Below are 22,232 nucleotides of genomic sequence, written 5' to 3'. Positions count from 1 at the left end.
TGTTTCTTTTTCCTTTTGTTTTCTTGCCCAAAGAGATATATCAGGGGAAAAAAATACCAGCAATGTCAAAGTTTACTGCCTATGTTTTATTCTAGGAAGGTTAGGGTTTTGTATCTTACATTTATTAAGTCTTTAATCCATTTTGAATTTACTTTTGTGTATGGTTTAAGAAAGTGGTCTAGTTTCACTTCTTTTGTATGTATCTGTCCATTTTTCCCAACACCATTTATTGAATAGACTGTCTTTACACATTGTATATTTTTGAGATATAATCATTTTTAGTGACAATTTTAAAGCTTTCTTCCTCTTTATAACATGCAAGTATATATTACTCCAGTCCAACCATGAGAAAATCATCAGGCAAATCCAAATTGAGTTACATTCTACCAAATACCTGACCAGTAAACTGTCAGTGTCATCCAAAAGGAGGAGCGTGTGCCCTGGCTGTGTTGCTCAGTTGGTTGTAGCATCTTCTTTTACACCAAAAATGTTGCAGGTTGATTCTTGGTCAGAGCACACACCTAGGTAAAGGGTTCGATTTCTGACCAGGGTGCGTACAGAAGTCAACAGATCAATGTTTCTTGTTCAGATCAATGTTTCTCTCTCTCTCTCTCTCTCTCTCTCTCTCTCTCTCTCTCTCTCTCTCTCTCTCTCTCTCTCTCTCTCTCTCCCCCTCCTCCCCTCGCTCACTCTCTCAAGTCAATGTAAAAAACAAACAAACAAATGAGGAACCTGGCTGGTGTAGCTCAGTGGTTGAGCATCAACTTATGAACCAGGAGGTCACGGTTCAATCCTCAGTCAGGACACATACCCAGGTTATAGGCTCCTTCTCCAAAGGGAAATATGCAAGAGGCAGCCGATTGATGATTCTCTATTCATTATTAATGTTCCTATCTCTCTCTCCCTCTCCCTTCCTCTCTGAAATCAATAAAAAAATATTTTTTTTTTAAATGAGGAAAGTGTAATAAATGATGGCAACCAAGAGGAGTCTAACTAAACATGGCAACTCAAAGTAATGGGATATTTTGGATGGGATTCTCGAGGGGGGGGGGGGAAGGAGAATGTAAAATGTAAAAATGACAGAAATCTGAATAAAATATAGACTTCAGTTAATAATAATGATTCAGTTTATTAATTGTACCACACTCATGTATAACGTTAATTATAACTCCCTTCTCTGTATCAGCACAAGCTTGACTTTCTTATTGAGAGGAACTAGAGGAAAATTAGGAAAGCAGAAGTGAAGTGATAGCCACTAAGGTCATGCTAGTCAGATATGATGGCTTGGTAAGATCTCTGACTTGCAGTTCTAAGGAAAAGAGAAGGAAGTTTATTGAGAGTCCCTATGGTTTCTGGCTTTTTTTTACCCTCAGTCTATGCTTTAGCTGGCATCATTAGTACTTTTTTTTTTTTTTTCTAGTCTTCCAGATCTAGGTTTATCTATTTTTGTTCCCCTACTTTCTGATAGAATTATATAAGCTCAAATCCCCATATTAAAACCCCTTATTCTAGTAGTACTGTTTTGCTAACCAAACACAGATTAAAACCGTCCCTGAAATTAACAAAGGGAGAAATAATACTAAGCAAAAATACTGACTATCTGTACTACATAGCAGGTAAGTCTAAATCCAGATAAATTAAAATAAACATACTACAAATTAACAAGATGATTGACTTGTATTGTTGATTGTATTTCATCACATTTTGCTCATAAGATATTTTTGACATTTTGATATTAGTTTGATCCACCTAAAAATACTCGTTTCATAGATCAAAATGGTTGAGGTCTGATAATTCCATGTAACTCAACCTAACAGTTTATATCAATTAGGGGGGAATACTTATTTTTAAAAAGTAGAGGTAATGAGCTAGGCAGAGTAAAACAAATATCATACGACTTAAGTTACATGTGAAATCTAATGAACAAAATAAACTGAAGAACAAAATTAAAGCAGAGGCATAGAACAGACTGGACGGGGTCAAAAGGATAGGGCAGGGGGGGGAGGGGGGACTGGATGAAAGTAAGTGAAGAGATTGGTCAAAGAACATATATGCATAACCCACAGTCATGGACAACAGTGTGATGATGGCCAAGGGAGTGGGCCTGTGTGGAAGTGGGTAAGTGTGTGTGTAGCGGGGATGGGGGCGGATGGGGGGGAACAGCTGTACTAGTGTCAATGATAAATGAAAATAATGATAAATAAATGTTTAACATAGCTGAAAAAAAAACAAAACTAAAACCACAGGTAGATTAACATTTCCTTCTAAACAGCACTCAAGTGGGAAATAAGCACATAGGGAATGGTGCACAGAAGTTCTGAGGAGTGTACTTGACTGGAACATTAGTGACCTCGGAATGTAAAAGGGCAATAAGAACCAGGGGAAAAGTTTGAAAACTAACAGCTTTTCCAATTTAAAAGTGCTTTCTTCTGTCAAGCCTGAATGATTTCCTAGAATATAAGAGCATCATATGATTTGGGAAGAAATTGCATTTAATGTTGATTTTTTTTTTCCCCCTCAGTAAAACTGTATTGGGTGAGACTTCACCTTTTCATTCACTGAGGGAGTAACACTATGATGGGTTTTGAATTTAATTAACGGATGTCTAGCCCATATACATATTTAGAAAAGAATGAAAGGCTTGGTTTCCAAATGACATGTTCATAGTTTTTATCATCTATTAAAGAAGGAATTAAAGAACACTTATGTTATAGCACTTGATTATTGTTGCATTAAAATATAAGAACTTAATTTAGCTTTATTTTCACTTTTCTTTTCTAATTTTACTCAGGAATTAGAGATGTTTAAAGGAACAATTTTAGGAGTGTTGATCCCGGTATAATCAGTGTGAGAAGTCTAGCAGGTGTTTATTTTTAAAAGTGGTGAGATTAATGTACTCTGATAAAAATGTAATGAGGTATGCTAAGAATATTGCCTATAAGTCAAGAGAGGGGAAAAAAAGTAACATAAAGTTCAGAGAATGTAAACTCTCACCTATAATTTGTTAACCATTTATAATCCAGAGTCATTGCAATGATTCAAAAAATATAGTCAATTTGGTGAATTTCTACTAGATAGTAATGCTAAAAATAGGACAAAAACAAAATCTCTTACCACATTATCAGATATATTTTCTCAATGTTAAACTCTTATTTGTAATATTGTTTTGATTCCCTCTATACATCCTAAGAACTACTTTTAGTTAAATCTAAACTTGTACAATTGATTTTTTTCCTATTTTTTTCCTCAAATGCTTTTAACTTCCCAAATTCAATCAGCCTGGTAGCTCCTTTGAGATTTTCAGTTTGGAGGGAAACCATGTCCAATAAAGTGATTAATTATATAATTCTGATTAAGTGTACATTTAATTAACATGTATATATAATATTAACCCAATTCTTAACTAAAACCTCTTTCTTCTGTATTTTATTTATTTATTTTTCTTTTTAGGTTTTATAATGAGTGCATGAAGCATATTTCTGTATTAGATTGAATTATTTCAGCTACAAGTACAGTAGTGTAAATTTAAGCTTAAATTGTATTTAAAATAAGAAAATATATGAACTCATATAATAGGCACTCCAGATTTAGACCAGGCTCCTGAGATGTTTGATTTGGTTTCTAAAGGATATTATGAAGAACCAAGGTCATTTTTGTGTCTGCACTGCCACAACCAACTGGATTCCTCTGAAGGAGGGCTCTCTTCATGAGTGTGAGCTGTGTGCTAGCAGAAACTGAGATAACAAGCCTTTCTTTCAGATCAAACTGCAAAGAAAGAATTCATTTCTTTATAAGGTCAAAGTAAATAGTTGAATTTTCACTGGATTAAAGTTGTTAAACTTATCCTTCTATCAACTAAACACTGGCAAGGTTGAAGAAAATGTCACGATTGACTTAGAGTCTAAGTCAATACTTTACAGGGAACAAGCAATGGCCAGTCACTTGCAATGGCAACGACCATGCATACTTAAGACCAGTTTTGATAATTAATAAGAGGATAAGTTTTAGAAAAATAGTGGGGTCTTTTTTCATTTGTCTTTTGAAATTGTTAAAGGAATTTACTTCTGTTCACACAGAGACTAAATTATGATCTACAACTTTAGCTGGATTCTAATTATGATGTGATTATCTACTTATGTAATCTTATTATCACTTCCATTTTCTAGCAACAGCTTTGACAAGTCTTTAAAAATCTAAATTCTCAGGAGAATCCAAGATGGTGGCATAGGTAAACACCTAAACTGCTGCCTTGCACAACAATATCAAAACTACAACTAAAAGACAAAATGGACACAATCCATAACCAAAGGAAAGCTGGCTGAGTGGAAATTCTACAACTAGAAGTAAAGAGGAAAGCACATTGAGAATCAGAAGAGCTGCAAAAGGCTGAGTACAGAAATGCACACATGAAGAGAGGACAGGCAGCTGACTGCACAAGCGGCTGAGTGCGTGGCTGGGAAACAGAAGCTCCTGACTGTGCTGAACTACAGTTCTGGGCAAGTTTCTGGGAAACCAGACTCATTCGGGTAGAAACTGTACTGGCAATGGGCGAAACTCAGGGTGGCTTTCTCTCAGAGGTGCTTGCAGTGATTACCAAGGGACATTGAGACCCAGGGGCCTCATAGGCCAGGATTGACAGGAAGCCAAGGCTGTCTGCTCTGCCCTAAGACTCCGCCCCATCCAAGCTGAGCACAGAGGCTTTTGCAAGTATTCTTTCATAAGGGTGTCTCCAGCACAGTTCTCCCAGGGTAGACACTGCTGATCCTCACAGCCAATTGGCCTTGAGTCAATTCCTCCCAATGATACCAACAACAATCAATACTTATCTTCAACAAGGCTATGCACACAGTCCTCAAAGGGGTGCACTAAAATTGTCCACCTCAGGTAACTGGGGGAGGGTGAGCCACTGGGCCAAATAGGACACCTATCATACAAAGCTACTCTACCAACTCAGGGAAACAGCAAAAATGAGGAGACAAAGAAACAGATCACAAATGAAAGATACAGAGGAAAGCAAATGACTGGATATAGAGTTCAAAACCATAGTTATTGGGTTTTTCAAGAATTTCCTAGAAAAGGCCTATAAATTTAGTAAGATCTTCAAGGATATGAAAAAGGACTAACTAGAAATTAAACATACTCTGACTAAAATAAAAAATATTATACAGAGACCTAACAACAGACTAGAGGACCGTAAAAATTAAGTCAAAGATTTGAAATACAAAGAAGCAAAAAACACTCAACAGGAGAAGCAAAAAGTAAAAAGAATCCAAAAATCTGAAGATAGTGTAAGGAGCCTCTTGGACAACTTCAAGCATACCAACATCCAGAAGAGAGAAAGCAAGATACTGAAACCTATTGAAGAAATAATGACTGAAAACTTCCTCTACCTGGTAAAAGAAATAGACTTACAAGTTTAGGAAGTGCATAGAATCCCAAACAAAAGGAATCCAAACAGGACCATACCAAGATACATCATAATTAAAATGCCAACAGCAAAAGACAAAGAGAGAATACTAAAAGCAGCAAGAGAAAAACAGTTAATTACCTTCAAGGGAGCACCCGTAAGATTGTCAGCTGATTTCCCAACAGAAACTATGCAGGCCAGAAGGGAGTGGCAAGAAATATTCAAAGTGATGAATAGCAAGAACCTACAACCAAGATTACTCTACTCAACAAAGCTATCATTCAGAATTGAAGGTCAGATAAAGAGCTTCACAGACAAGAAAAAGTTAAAGAAGTTCATCACCACCAAACCTGAATTATATGAAATGCTGAAAGATATTCTTTAAGAAGAGGAGAAAGAAGAAAAAGATAAAAATAAAAATTATGAAGAACAAATATGTACCTATCAACAAGTGAATTTAAAAACCAAGGGAACAAATTGATGTTTCTCTCTCATCAATGTTTCTAACTCTCTATCCCTATCCCTTCCTCTCTGTAAAAAAATCAATAAAATATATTTAAAAAAAAAACACACCAAGGGAATAAAAAATTTGATGAACAGTATTAACTGGTGAATATAATAGAATCAGGGGCATAGAAAGGGAGTGGACTGACAATTCTCAAGGGGAAAGGGATGTGGGGATGCTGGAAGAGACTGGACAAAAATCGTACACCTATGAAAGAGGACAGTGCAGGGGAGGTAAGGGCATAGGGTAGGGTGGGAACCAGGTGGAGGGGAGCTATGCAGGGAACAAAATAGGAATAATTGTAATAATCTGAACAATAAAGATTTATTAAATTTAAAAAAATCTAAATTCTCCAGTATTTCATCTACGAATGTCTTTTTTTTTTTTTGACATAACTGTACCTACTATAAATCAGCAATAGATATACCCAAAATAACTAAATTTCTTTCATTATCCTAATTACTAATGTCAAACACATAAATATACTGAAAATAATAATCATTGCTTATTTTTGCTTACTTCAAGTATAGAATGTGCTTATTTACTTTAAGAAGATTAATCACATGTTTTCATGCCTCTCATATTTTTCTCTATCTATTTTTTATTTTACTTTTGTATCTTCAATTTAACCAGCTCTTAATTCAATACATATAATAATAGATAACACATAGTGGTTACCAGGTAGTGAGCACATTTAGACATATAAACTCAATTAATATTTAGAACAAATCATTGGGTTAGGTACTGTTATTTTCTCCTTTCTACAGAAGAGGGAACAAAGACACAATCTTACACAACAGCTAGAAACAGAGTTTTTATTTTTATTTTATTTTATTTTATTTTTTTTATATATATTTTATTGATTTTTTACAGAGAGAAAGAGAGAGGGACAGAGAGTTAGAAACATCGATGAGAGAGAATCATCGATCAGCTGCCTCTTGCACACCCCCTACTGGGGATGTGCCCGCAACCAATGTACATGCCCCTGACCGGAATCGAACCTAGGACCTTTCAGTCTGCAGGCTGACGCTCTATCAACTGAGCCAAACCGGTTTTGGCTAGAAACAGAGTTTTTAGAGTTAAATCCAGAAATTTAGAATCTAGCAAGAGTTTGTTTTTCTAATTCTGACATTGTCCTGCCTCTCCTAAAATCAAAGTTTATATAAGTCACTAAGTTGCAATAAATGTGAAATTGCAAAGCAAGATTATCACATGACAACTTTACAAAGGAATGGAATGAGACTATGTACCATCATTATTCACAGATTTATTAAGACAGAATATACATAATATAAGATTCATCAAGTATAGATTTGTAATTCAATGGATTTTAGGAATTTACAATAATGGAACCATCACCAAACTCAGTTGAGAACATTCACATCATTTCCCAAATTTTCCTCATATCCTCCCATTTTGAATCTTTTCTATTCCTTAAAAAATATAAAATAATAGGAAAGTAAAGATAATAACAAAGCTAGTGCTGTACTACAATGGTTATCAAAAGGTAGATTGGTGACCCTGATGTTTTCTCCAAATCCCTTCAGGAGATTAATAATGTCAAAATTATGACTCCATAGTGTAGAGATCAAGGGTAGCATGCACAAAGAATAAATACTTTATATTGCAAATGATGAACACAGTATCAGGTATGGTAATCCATTTGACCTCTATTAAGTGAGATATTAAAGGGATTTACAAAAATATAAAGCAATGTCCCTCTTTTTCTCTGGAAAATATAGTTATTTTTCATTAAAAATATATTATTCATGTTAACTTATAACAGGTTCACTACTATTATATTAAATGAATTGGTAATAATTTTTAATTTATGTTTTAATGTATTATTAAATATTGATAGACATATGGAACTTAAACAATATGGGTTCTTTACAAACTTTTGGTTTGAGTTCCAGTGCTGTGCTTCATGCCTCATAATATTATACCATCAACAAGAAGGGAAGGGCTAAGGGATTCTAACTCTTTAATTCTGGCTCTCTGAGGCAACCTTTCATAGGATCACTCAGAGAGATTTCAAATATGTTCACTGTCATTTTTAAACCATAATAATGGTGTTTGTCTTATAACCTTAAAAAGCTTAAGATTAGTTCTTGTAAGAGGTTAAAGGTAACCATATTTCATTAAGCCTAACCTCCAATAAACTAAAGATATTGACAGCAATACATAAATATTTCTTCTGAAACTAATAAAGGCTATGAGGTGGAGAAATCAATTATAGAGCTCATTTCAGTTTCTATCAGACAGAGATGCCAGGAAAACTCACTATGAAAAACCAGAGTGACTCCTAAGTGAGGAATGACTTGATGTGCAAGTAATCTTTAAAAAATAGGTTTGGATTATTTTGAGACAAATAGAACTGCAGTCAGCAGTGCCCAATCAAAAATTTCCACAGAAGGATCTTTTGAGACTTTTATTAATAGGTGGGAAAACCAAAACTAATCTGAGAAAAACTTAAAAGGAAAATTAAATATGTTTAAAGGAATCATAGAGCTGTTGAAGCCACTAGGATAATTAATATACAAAGAGTGAAAAAACACAGAAATGTGAGATGTTAATCTGAAACTGCATTTTCCCTAATGAATTTGATAATTTCAGGTGTAAACATGGAACTGATATCTACATTTACCCCTGAAAAAGGTCCTCTGAGCATATTTAATTTTCCTCCCATCTGGGTACTACCTTGTCCATCTCCTTAAAAACCTGGAATTAAGGTCAGAGTGACTGCTTTCCTTTACTCTTACTCCCACCTCAGCATATTCCTTATACTTTATCAATCTAAGTCAGTTTACTTTTATCCTCATAGACAGATGAGAGAGAGAGAGAGAGAGAGAGAGAGAGAGAGAGAGAGAGAGAGAGATCTTTCTAAATACATATTAAATGTACTCTTAAAAAAGAAATATATATGTATATATATATACATATATATTATTTTTTTAAACTTATTCATGTAGCTAGGCTTAACTTTAGGATTGGCTAGCTTTGTAGTTTTAATCCAATAGGTTCCTAATTTTATTTTGTCTCTGGTTTATCAATTCCAGCTTACATATTGTCAGTATTTTATATTATTAGTAGAGAGTTTTGTCTTTTTCCATATCACTTTTCTGGTTAAAAATTTTCAATGATTAATATGAAAGTCAAATGCCTTTCTCATCATATCCCTAGCTGTATAGTTTTATTTTATATAAATACTTATTGAATCAAAATTAAATGTTTTGATATATTGTTATCTGTTGCTATATGTGTATATATAAGAAAAAAAGTGGAAAAGAAGAAAGTTTAACAAGTTGAGGGTATAAATTGACATTGAAAAACTTTTGGAACACTTATTTTGAGAACATTTCCTTTTATTTAAAGGTTTATATATTGCCTATATTTTGTCACAATTTGTATTTGAATTCAGCACTAGTGATTCATCCATAAAAAAGTATGATGTTTGTTTTAAATTGCTTTATGAACAGAGATGATTCACTCTGAGCCATTTACACTTTCTGAGTCACTGGGTAGATAATGGTGTGGGGCTGTAAATGACTGATATGCTACCTTTTGTTACTAAATAGACTAGAGAAGGAAGAACTATTTTTCGTAATTAGTATAAACCATCCTTCAATAACTTGCTAAATTGATTTGATAAATAACACCTTAGTTGCTTGAAAGTTCTAAGGAATTTTAAAGGGAATAATATTTCCTAGCCATTAATTTATTTAAGTACCAAGTCCATCAAGCAATATATAAATCTTGTACTGAAAGTTGCATGAAATTGAATAATGGTTGTATATCATAAGCTAATTGTAAAAAAAATAGGAGAGAGAATATTTTTGAAAAAGAAAAAAAAATAATTCAGCATAGAGCTTTCAAAAAGTCCAAAATAAATTAATCTGCTAGATTTCAATGAAAAACATGAATTTCTCATATTTTTTTAAATATTTGCCATGTGCTAGGAATTGTTCATTCATTCATGTGAATGACTCATTCATATGAGTCAGCAATTGCTCATGGGCTCCCTCTAGGTGGTCTCAGTACTGAATAAAAAATGAAGATAATCCTATTTAAACCTTAGCACAAGTGTTAGTTATTACTTATTTTTTTATATTTTTTTATTAAATTATTATCTGTGTACATATCTTACCATTGCCCCCCTCCCATACAAACCCTCCCTCCCCAGAGTTTTGTGTCCATTGGTTGTACTTATATGCATGTATATAAGTCCTTTGGTTGATCTCTTATCTCCCTCAGATCTCCCTACCCACTTTAATTTGACAGTCTGCTTGTTGCTTTACTGTCTCTATATCTATCTTTTGGTTCATCAGTTTATAATGTTCTTTATTATCCATAAATGAGTGAGAACCTAAAGTTTAAAATACTTTAATAATTGATTGATGGCCATTCAGCTGGTCCAGATGTCCAAAATCAAAGTGTTGGCAACATTGGTTCTTTCTAGGGGCTAGGAAAGCAAATGTATTCCATGTTCTGTCCTAGCTTCTGGCAGTTGTTCATACTCTTTCCCCTTCTTTGGCTTGTGGCAGCACCCACAGCCACAAGATGTCAGTGCCCAGGTTCCTCAGCACCCCAGCCTCCCAGGGCTGGCGGAGGGAAAACCAAATGACTGAATAAGCAGGCTGCATGGGGAGACCAGGCTGGCAGGGGGGCAGTTGTGGCAACCAGGCCAGCAGGGGGCTTTACTGGGGGTGACCAGACTGGCAGGGGGGGCAGCTGGGGGCGACCAGGCTGACAGGGGAGGCAGTTAGGGACAACTAGGCTGGCAGAGGGGATAGTTGGGGTTGACCTGGCCAGCAGCAGGGGGCAATTAGGTGCAACCAAGCTAGCTAGGAGGCAGTTAGGAGAGAACAGGCTGGCAGAGGGGTAAGTTAGGGGTGACCAGGCAGGCAGGTGAGCAATTAAGAGCCAGCAATCCAGGATTGGAGAGGGTGCAGGCTGGGCTAAGGGTACCCCTCCCCCCCCCTGCATGAATTTCATGTTCCAGGCCTCTAGTATCAAATAAAGATCATTCTTGTGAAAAATTCATGACTTAAAACACTAGAATGACATTTGATGCAAGATGTTCATACCCTAAGAAGCTTAGAGGAAATTTAGCTAACTGAAAAAAATGGATCTCATCTCATGTTTATCCAAGAGCCTACATCCACTGAGTGAAATGGTAGGAGAAAGGGTCTGCCTTATTTTAATTTTTTCTTTCTTGTCTCTCATCTACTGTTTATAATTGAGTTTATCTACTGTTTGTAGTTGAAATAATGTATATTAAATGGGTAGAAAATGTGACTCCATTATTGCATGCTTTAAAAAGTAAGATTTGATACATATTATTTTGTCATTTCAAGAAGCATGTCTTACATTTGAAAATAATCCTTATTGATATGTCACAGGCTCTGAATCTGTATGCTCCGATACTTTCCTAACTTACTTTTTATATTTGTGAACTTTACACCTAGTAACACTAAATAGAAAGGCATGACTACTGTTTACGTAGGAACAAAGAATGCAACATGGACATACATTCTATTTTACTTACACATAAAGTGCAAAGGGGAAAGGTTCAATGATGTTCACTCTCCAACGATACAGAGAACCACTGAGCTGCATCTAGAGCTACATGGGGATTCACAGAGAGGTAAAAAAAAAAAAAAAGACACTATATTTTTTAAGAAAGATTAAAAATAGGGATAATTTGGAGGATAGGAAACAGCAGTGATGATTGAAGGTAAAGAAGGATTATCATTGTTTTGGCAAAGAGAATAGAAACTTAAATCCATCCATTTTGTAGAACATAATTTCAAAAATAACTCATTTTAAGTAAGCCCAATTGTCTTACCAGAGCTGTTGCTTTATTCTCAGAGGTACCATCAGAAGTGATATGAAACTAAAATTAAGTATCCTTGTTTATCCACACTTGTAGCTTAATGGAGTGAAAAACAGAGAAACATGTCTCATCCATGGCTCTGTGTCATTATTCTCATGTAATGACATTGCAGCTTACATATTGTCCTGATAATATACTATAATCAGAATGGAACTGAAAATGCAACCTAACTTACTAGAACTGTGGCTCAGTAGATGGTATGTTCTCCTATAGATCAATACAGCTTAATCAATCCCTTCACACTATTCAATTAAAGCCTAGCACTTTGGCCTGTGTTTATAGCTTTAAATTAAAATATAACACAGACTAACCAGTACTAAACAAGTCCAAACATCTATGTAAGACATGGCTGAGCACATAATGACCGAGATACTTGCCTGCTTGCAATCCTCTCACCCGCAGCGTGCAATTCGCTACCATAAAAAGAGCTTCAAGATTGTTCAGAGAGAAAGGGATGCCAGATCAAATTAGCCTAATTGTGTGGAAGTTAGTTTTATCATGTACAACATAAATCATCCAGAGTTGAAAAGGAAGCCTTAGCACGATTCTCAAAGAAACACTTTGGTGACTTCAACATAAAAAAGAATTTATTTATCAGTGTATTAGCCGATGCAGCACCAGTTGAAGTAGTTGTACATTTGTCATAAAGGGACAATTTAATCATAATTACAATGACAATAATAATAAATTGTATCCCGAATGCTTCATGATGAAGTCCAGTTTAACCTTCCGTAATAAAAAAGTCACAAAATATATAAAATGAAACAGCTCTATTGCAGAGTTTGACATTGTTTCCCCCAGTAGTTTATTAATTTATTTCTCAAATTTAAAAGTCCGTGGGAGTTTGCCTCACTTGTAATGCACATGATTGGTATATACTATGATGTAAAAGTGTCCAATGTGAGGTGATATAGTCCTTGGTAAATATTTCTATTATGTGGTCCTGCCTACATAGTCTAATTTCTATTACATAAAAAATGCATTGGTAAATAATCCGATTCAGATAATGTACAGTGATTGAATAGTTATTATATAAAATAAATGGCCCTAGCTGTTTTGGCTCAGTGGATAGAGTATTGGCCTGCAGACAGAAGGGTCCCAGGTTTGCTGCCGGCCAAGGGCACATACCTGGGTTGTGGACTTGATCCCCATTAGGGGGTGTGCAAGAAGCAGCCAATCAATGATTATCTCTAATCATTGATGTTTCTATTTCTCTATCCTTCTCCCTTCCTCTCTAAAATCAATAAAAATATATTTAAAATTAAACAAAATAAATGTCTTTCAAAATTTAAAACAAAATACATAACAGTTACTAAATTTTTTAAATGAATAAAAGCAATTGTGAAACTTTCTCAGGTATCTGCTTGGTACAATGTTTTTTCTTTTAACATAATCCTGGTTTTAGCAATCCTATATAATAAAAATGTAGTATGCAAATTGACTGAACAGAGGAATGACCGGTCACTATGACACACACTAACCACCAGGAGGCAGATAGTCAATGCAGGAGCTGCCTTCTGAGGTAAGTGTGCTCCCACAAAGGGGGCGCTGCTCAGCCAGAAACCTGGCTGTTGGCTGGCAAATGCAGTGATGGTGGTGGGAGCCTCTCCCACCTCTGCTGCATCAGGCCTTAATAGCACACTAGAAACTTCTCTCATCCTCACTCCCAGTCAAAGGCCTGAGACTGCAAGAGCTCTGGACTGCAAGAAGGATGTCTGACTGCCAGCTCAGGCCCAATTTCTGGGGGTATTGGGCCTAAGCCAGCAGGTGGACATCCCCCAAGGGGTCCTGGACTGTGAGAGGGTTTAAGCTGGACTGAGAAATTCCCCCAGCAGTGCAGGAATCTCATGCACCAGGCCTCTAGTTAGGTAAATTAAAAAAAAAAAAAATAGAATCAGACTTTAAAATAAATTTAGAGGAAACTTTGCTTCTTTGCCTAGATAAACTTATATTTTATAAATATGATACAATTTATTTATCCACTCCCATGTAGATGACTCCTCAGTCTTTTCTAGTTTAGGATAATTATGGACAATGCTACTACAAGCACCTCTATGCATAGGTCCTGGGTGCCTCCACTTGCAATTCATTCAAAAGTGAAATCATTTGTTCATAGAATGGGCATATCTTCAACTTTAGCAGGTATTCCAAAGAACTTTCAAATGGTTATGAAAATGTATACACAATCAGTGAAATATGAAAATTCCCAATGTTCCACATATTTTTACCACATGGAATTGCCATATTTTCTATATGATTATTAAAGATGTTGCCAAACTTTTCTTATGATGCTGTTGTCATTTTAATTTTTTTCTGTTTAAAGTTCTTGTTCAAGAGTTTTGCCAATTTTCAGATGGCTTACCTTTTTTGTGTATTGATAAGCAGTTCTGTATATTACAGTTATGAATTGTTAATCAATTATTTTGGATAAAACAACCTGTTGATTTGGGTGTAGATAAACTTACTAATTTCTTTTCATTTTACCAGCACTCTATCTTTATTGTAAGAAATTTTTCTCTACACACATGAAAATGTTATATATTGCCTTATTTGCTTTTTTCAGAGTTTTAACATTTTAATGATGTTTTTATTTTATAAAATATAGTATACTTTCAATATAATGTACAAATCTTTAGTATATAGACTTATAAAATTTTGCAAACAAGTTTATCTCTATATGCACCACCCAGATTAAAACATAGAATGTTAATAGCACACTAGAAACTTCTCTCATCCTCACTCCCAGTCAAAACACACCTAAATATAATTATTTTATGAACTCTAATATATTTTTATTTTAATTATTTTTTCTTTTTATTGATTTCAGAAAGGAAGAGAGGGAAAAATTTAAACATCAATGATGAGAGAGAATCATCAATCAGCTGCCTATCTCACACCTCCCACTGGGAATCCAGTAGGCAATTCAGGCCTGTGCCCTAACTGGAATCAAACCTTGACCTCTTTATTCATAGTTCAATGCTTAACTACTGAGCCATACCAGCCAGGCTGTTTTAGTTATTTTTTTTTTAATTGTATAAATGGAATCATGTAGTATACACATCCTTACAACTATTCGTTTTTATTGCAGATAGAAGTAGTTTATTCTTTTTCATTTCTCTATAATGTTCTACTTTCCATTCAATAAAAAATAAACAATACTACTTATTTCATACTATAATAGAGTTTGGGTTCTTTCTAGTTTAGGGATAATATAAATAATCTGCTGTGAGCATTCTTTCACATATGCATTTATGTTTGTGGTATGAACTAGAATCAAAATTACTAGTCCATAGCATATGCTTATGTTTAGTTCAAGAAAACGCTACTAAACAGTTTTCCATTTGCTGCATTTTTGAATCTGTGGAGTGTTGCCTTCATTAACTTGGGAAAATGCTAAACCATTTTATCTTCAAATATTGCTTTTGAATTATTCCTTCTATATACTTCTGCAACTCCAATGGTATGGACTTTATAGTGTCTCAATATACTTGTCATTTTCTTATCTTCTCTTCTCTAATTTGAATATTCTTATCTCTCAATACTGTATAATGAGTAATTCTTCAAACCTATTTTCCAGTTGGCTGGTTTTTCCTCCAGGTATGTCTCACCTGCTCTTCGATATAAAACCTGTTTTTGAGAACTGTCTAGCAATATCTTCTTTTTGCCATAACTATTGGTTAATGCGTACATATATTACTTTCTAGAATTTCTATTTGGTTCTTATGCAAATCTACTATGTCACATTTTATATTTTTTTATTTTCTGCAACTTTTTAATCTCTTCTTTTATCTCTATGAGCATACTAGTAAATTATGTGTATGTGTGTATGTGTGTGTGTTTGTGATTTGTAGCTGATGAATCTAAAAGTAAAATCATTGTAGATCAATTTCTGAATTCTCTATAGGTTTTGCCATTGCAATGCTTTATTTCTTTGCTTTTATTATTAACTATGTGTTGTATATTGTATGTAAAAAAAATCAGAAGCTTTGTGCCTCATATAAAGCATTTTTGAGTTCTGACCTACCTCTCTATGGTTATATATTATACTAGAGGCCCAGTGCACAAATTTCATGCATGGTGGAGGAGGGACTCCCCTCAGGCGAGCCTGTACCTTCTCCAATCCAGGACCCTTAGGGGATTGGGCCTGAACTGGCAGTCAGACATCCCTCTCACAATCTGGGATCTCTGGCTTCTAACTGCTCACCTGCCTGCCTGCCTGATTGCCCCTAACTGTCCCCCCTGCCAGACTGATCACCCCTAATCACCTATGTTTGCTGGCTTGATCACTCTTAACTGACCCCCCACCCTGCAGGCCTGGTTGCCCCCAATTGCCCCCCACCTTACTGATCTGGTTGCCCCTAACTACTAACCCTGCTGGCCTGATCTCCCCACACAGCCTGCTGTTTAGTCATTACTGTTACTGTGATGGCATCCTGGACAATTTGCATATTCTTCTATTATTAGTGTGTGTGTGTGTGTGTGTGTGTGTGTGTGCGCGCGAGTGTATATACTCTTTCTGATATTTTAACGTGATTTTTATTACATAAATTATCTTCTGGGAGAAAATTGAAAAAGTTGTTCTACATTATTTTATCAAAGGTAATACAAATTGTGGTTAATAATTTTATCAAAACCAAAAAAATTTATATCTATATTCGATTATTGAGATATTTTAACTATTTTTGTTTTATTTTGCTTTTATTATTATAAAAGATAAATAGATAGTAAATACCTCTGATAAGCTCTTACTTAGGCTTCTTTTTAAGTTTGTTATTGTCAAAGTAGATAAGAAATATTTCCTTAAAGACACAAGCAGAGAATATTAATATCTAATCATTTTACTTTCCATTTTGAACTTTTAAAGAATTTTCTTTAAATTTTTACCATTATTGTTTTACAAATTTTATATTGGCCTGGTTATGCCTTTCTTCCCATCAAGTAGTGATCCAACTAACACTCATCAAGGACATGTCTTTGTTTTCTTCAATTATTTATGTACAATTAACTGTTGGGTAAGTGGGGGGCTATGCCTGCTAAAAATTGACCAATTATAATACTGCTCTTACTAACTCTAATTATGGCAAAATACTGGTCTTTGTTTCAGAAAATGCTCAGTTTCAAAAAATGGAGAGAGAGAGAGAGAGAGAGAGAGAGAGAGAGAGAGAGAGAGAGAAAGAGAGAGAGAGAGAAGAGAGAGAGAAATGTACTATAACAAATTATAGTAGTTAGAATAGCTAATCAATGTAGACCTGCAATGAGAAATTTAGACTTTTTTAAAAAATAAATGCAGTCAAACTTTGGTTCTAGAACGTCTCTCCTTTCAAACAGTTCAGTCCATTACCAAGTCTTCACAGAAAATATGACTTTTTGTCTAACAAAACTTCAGTTTTTGACCCAACAACCCTTCTTGCTGATACTTGTATGATTAGTCACATGTCTCTCAGGTGACAAGCAAAAGAGAGAACTTGAGAGTATGAGTCAGTTTATTGCTCATCCTTACATTAACATCTCAGGGAATTGTGCTGTAAATATCTTCATTTTTTTTTTGGCTTTTGTTGCTACTTATTATTAAATATGTATAGTAAGTCTCATGATTCTAAGAAGGTTAGTGATAGTAGCAAAATGAAAAGGAAAGTTCTGAGAATCACGATAGAGCTTTAAAAATAAATAATTGCAAAATATGATAGAAGTGTTTGCATCTCTGATCTGGCAAAATTGACAATTAGCACAATTTTAAAACAAAAAGATCATCAGAGTACTGATGTTGCCAAAGGTGGGAAAGTGCTCATGAAACAATAAATAATTATTTGGGGGTTGTGAATGAATTAATTTAATTTACATAATTTCTAATGAGAAAAATGAATTCGTTTTTGAACCACCTTCTCAAATAGCCTTCAGAAACAAATTAAGTTCCAGAACCAAAGTTCCACTGTATGTGATGGACACATTGCCCAAAAGTAGATTGTCAAAATAAATGTTACAACTGAAGAAGCATTCATTACTGCTGATCTCATGGACATTAAAAGAATATTGCAAGAAAACTCTGGCCATGTTCCCACCATGTGATAATTTAGAAGAAATTGACTCCTTAAAATAAGGAATCTGCTAAAACAAGCAAAAAATAAATAAGCACAGATAATCAGAAATGGCTTTTATATATTAAAAAATTTGAATCAGTAATTTAAAAACTTCAAATAATATCTACTAGGCCCAGAAGACCAAAACATTCTGACAGTCAAAATAGAAATGTCCATAGTTCTCCACAATCTCATCCAAAAATAGAAGTAGGCAGAATACTTCTCAACTCATACTAAGAGTCTAGAATTATTCCAATACTAAATCCAGACAAAGTCATTACAAAAAGAAAAAAGAAAATTGCAAACCAATATCTTTTGTAAAGAAACATGTAAAAATTCCCAGTAAGATATTAGCAAATTGGACCTAAAAATGTACAAGAAGAATATATTCCATGATTAATGAGATTTATTCCAGCTATGCAAGTCTGGTTCAACACTTAAAAATAATATGATCAGACCACGGGATTTGAGAAAGCATTTGACAAGATCAAACCCTTACTCATGATTAAAAACTTTCAGAAAAGTAGACATAGAAAGAAACTTCCTCACCTTGATTAAAAAAAAAAAAAAAAAAAAAAAGAGTCTATGAAAGTAGCATAAACATAATACTAAATAGTAAAAAACTAGATGTATTTTCCCTAAGTCAGGAACAAGGCAAACATGTTCTTTCTCATCAATCATATTCATAATTTATACTGGAAGCTAATGCAAAATACAGAAAAAGTAAATACAGATATATAAGTTAGAAGGGGGAAAAAACTATTTCTATTTCACAAGTGACATTATTATATATCTAGAGAATCCTAATAACAACAACAAAATCCTATCCTCCTATATAATAAAGAGATAATATTAAAATTATATATTTTAAGGGACAACCAAACCAGTCGGGGGCAACCAGGACATCAGGGGGGCAGTTGAGGGTAACCAGGCTGGTGGGTGGGAAGCAGTTAGGAGTGACTAGGCAGGCAGGTAAGGGCATTTTGCGGTGACCAGGCCAGGAGGGGGGGCAGTTGGGGGCAATTAGGCTGGCAGGGTGTGCAGTGAGGGGCAACTTGGACAGCAGGGGGAGGAAGTTGGGGGCAACCAGGCCTGCGCAGGGTCAGTTGGGGACAACCAGGCTGGCAGGGGATACAGTTAGAGGCAACCAGGATGGCAGGGGAGGCAGTAAGGAATGACCAGGGTGGTGGAGGGATCAGTTAGAGCAACCAGACCAACAGGGATAGGGCAGTTGGGGGTGACTTGGCCAGCAGTTTGGGACAGTGAAGGGCAATCAGGCTGGTGGGGGAGGACAGTTAGAGGCAATAAGGCAGGCAGGCAGTTCAGCAATTAGGATCCAGCAGTCCAGGACTGTGAGAGGGATATCCAACTGCCAGTTTAGGCCTAATCCTAAACCAGCAGTTGGACATCCCCCAAAGGGTCCAGGATTGGAGAGGGTGCAGGCTGGGCTGAAGGGACCCTGTCCCCTCATGTATGAATTTCATGGACTGGGCCTCTAGAAACTAATAAGCATCTATCTCAGGGTCACAGAATATGTGGTTAACATGTAAAACAATTGTTTTGTTTTGTTTTTTATATTCTAACAACAATTGGAATTTGAAATTTAAGCACAACAATACCATGTATAATAGCAACCAAAAAATAGTTACGTATAATTCTGAGAAAGCATGTAAAGGAATTACTTGTGGAAAATGACAAAACACTGATAAAAGAAATACAAACATATCTAAAAAAAATGGAAAGTCTACATCATTCACATATACAAAGATTCAATACTGTGAAGTGAATTCTTGAACTATACATTATTACAATTACAAAAACAAAAAAAAAATCCCAGCAATTTATTTTCTGAGTATCAATAAACTTAATTTAAAGTTTATATGAGAAGGGTGACTGGATTAAGAAGGAGGGGAAAAAAAGACTTATGTGCATAGACAACAGTATGGTGATTGCCAGAGGGAAGGAAGTGGGGTTATGGGGAGGCAGAAGAAAGTAAAGGGAATAAATGGTGATGGAAGGAGACCTGGCTTGGGGTGGTAAACACACAGTACCATATTCAGATGATGTTTTGTAGAATTGTATACCTGAAACCTATTTAACTTTATTAGCCAATGTCACCTGAATAAATTCATTAAAATAAAAAAATAACTTTGATATAAAAAGACAAAATATTTAGAATATACAATGCAAATAAAGAAGAAGAATAACGTTTGAGTACTGAAACTGTCTAATTTCATGACTTACTGTAGGATTACAATAATCAAGACAATTTGGTATTGGGGTAAGAGCACATTATACAAATGAAAAGAACAGGAAAGAGTCCAGAAATGCATGCAAAATGGTATAGTCAATTTATTTTTTTTTACAAAAAAAGCAAAGACAATTCAATAAAGAAGTTAGTCTTTACAACCAATGGTGCTGAAACAGTTGTATGCACAAAAAATGAACTTAAAATAGCATCCTTTCACCGTTCATAACATGACAGTCACTCCTCACATAACAATGTTTCAGTCAATGATACACCATACATACAACAGTGGTCTCATAGATTATAATGGAGCTAATGTTCCTGTAAGAAATGGAAGGATGTGTGGTTCAGAAATATACATATATATATATATATATATATATATATATATATATATATATAATTTTTTTTTTTTTACAAAAGCAATATATGTGGAGCAATATATTCTCTTTCACTCACAGCACCTTAGTTTTGTGTGTACGGATTATACCCCAATCAGTCAGCCACTGACCTGTTTCAGCACAGAGGAGCCTGTCCCCGCAGCACTCCACAGTGAGAGGGCACTACAGCCCTCCCAGATGCAGCTTGATGGTCTTCAGAGTACATTATTGTCAATTCTTTGTTGAGGACCTGAGGTCCTCAGGAGCTACCTTACAAGTGTTAAGTGTCACTGCTACTTTAGTGGAAGCTTTCTTTGGTAGTGTACTTTGAAAATATTTTCAGGTTGGAATGATGTAAAGCATAGATACGTTTATTTCTCCATCAACTCAATGCCAGAGAGAGAGAGAGCCCTTTAGGTCAATAGAAACAAAACCAAATTTTCAAAGTCAAAAGATTGAGTCCTCAGTTCTACTCACTCTCCATGTAAGGCACGCTCTTTTTCCTTTTAATGAATACCACAAAGTTTTATTTGATCAATGCTCCAACATGCAATGGCCCAAACCACATCGCCATGGTAATACCCTATGTGTGGGATCCCTTAACACGACCCGTGTGGTTCAGGGCCCACTCAGGCTCCGGTTTCTGGAGAAGGCCGCACACTGAAATGAAGAGAGAGACTGGAAAAGAGTTAATTTAGGAAATTGGGGGGCAGGTGGGAAGTCCATCTCTAGTGGGAAGACTAACCCCTCTCTGGCCTTTTACCATTCCTTTTATTAAGATTCTGAAACAAAGACATCTCTTAGGTAGGAATTACATATGATTAACAAATTAAAGTTGCCTCAACCACCACTATCTCAACTAGACAATGAGTTAATAGCTCCGACCATTCAGAGCCATCAAGGTTGGCCAGCTCTTTTTACATTTTATTACCAGTGACAATGTTAGCTTTCCATTGCCCGCACCTATATTCATCTTTTTATCTTGATTTCTTATTCCTACTGAACCTCAGGCCACCCTTCACTTCCTCTCGAAAGTCAATATGATAGTGACCCATGCCTTAGCTAGTCCATTTCTTCCCGATATTTCCCAGTTAATCCATCCTATATCCCTGTTCATAGAGTAGCACTGACAACTTCAGTATTCTATTTTTGTCCCTGCCAGAAGGAAGCAGGGGGTGGGCTAGTGGGACAGCGTTTACAATGTCTACAGTAGCACACAGTAAAGTGCTAGGCCTTCACACTAACTCACCACTCATTCACTGACTCACCCAGAGCAATTTCTAGGCTTGCAAGCTCTATTCAATATAAATGCCCTATACTGGTACAAATTTTAAATCTTTTTTGACTGTACCTTTTGTATGTTTACATTTGGAAATACCATTATGTTACAATTACCTACAGTATTCAGTACAGTAACGTTGTACAGATTTATAGCTTAGCTTAGGAACAATAGGCTATAACGTATAGGCTAGCTGTGTATTAGACCATCTACTAGGTTTGTGTAAGTGCAATCTATGATGATTGCAAACAATCAAATGGCCAAATAGTGTATTTCTCAGAGTGCATCACTGTTGTTAAGTGACATATGCTGTGAGAGAATTACATGTGGATCACTGAATCTAAGATGCTGAGCAGCTCTGCATTGTCAAGGAACAGAAAAAATGGGAAGCCCCATACCCAGAACACCGGCACCGAAACCTACTGCCCAGCAGTCCATTT

Source organism: Pipistrellus hanaki (genome assembly GCF_964339955.1).
Source record: "Pipistrellus hanaki genome assembly, chromosome: 3".
NCBI classification, from domain to species: Eukaryota; Metazoa; Chordata; class Mammalia; order Chiroptera; family Vespertilionidae; genus Pipistrellus; species Pipistrellus hanaki.
This window is presented reverse-complemented; position numbering follows the sequence as displayed.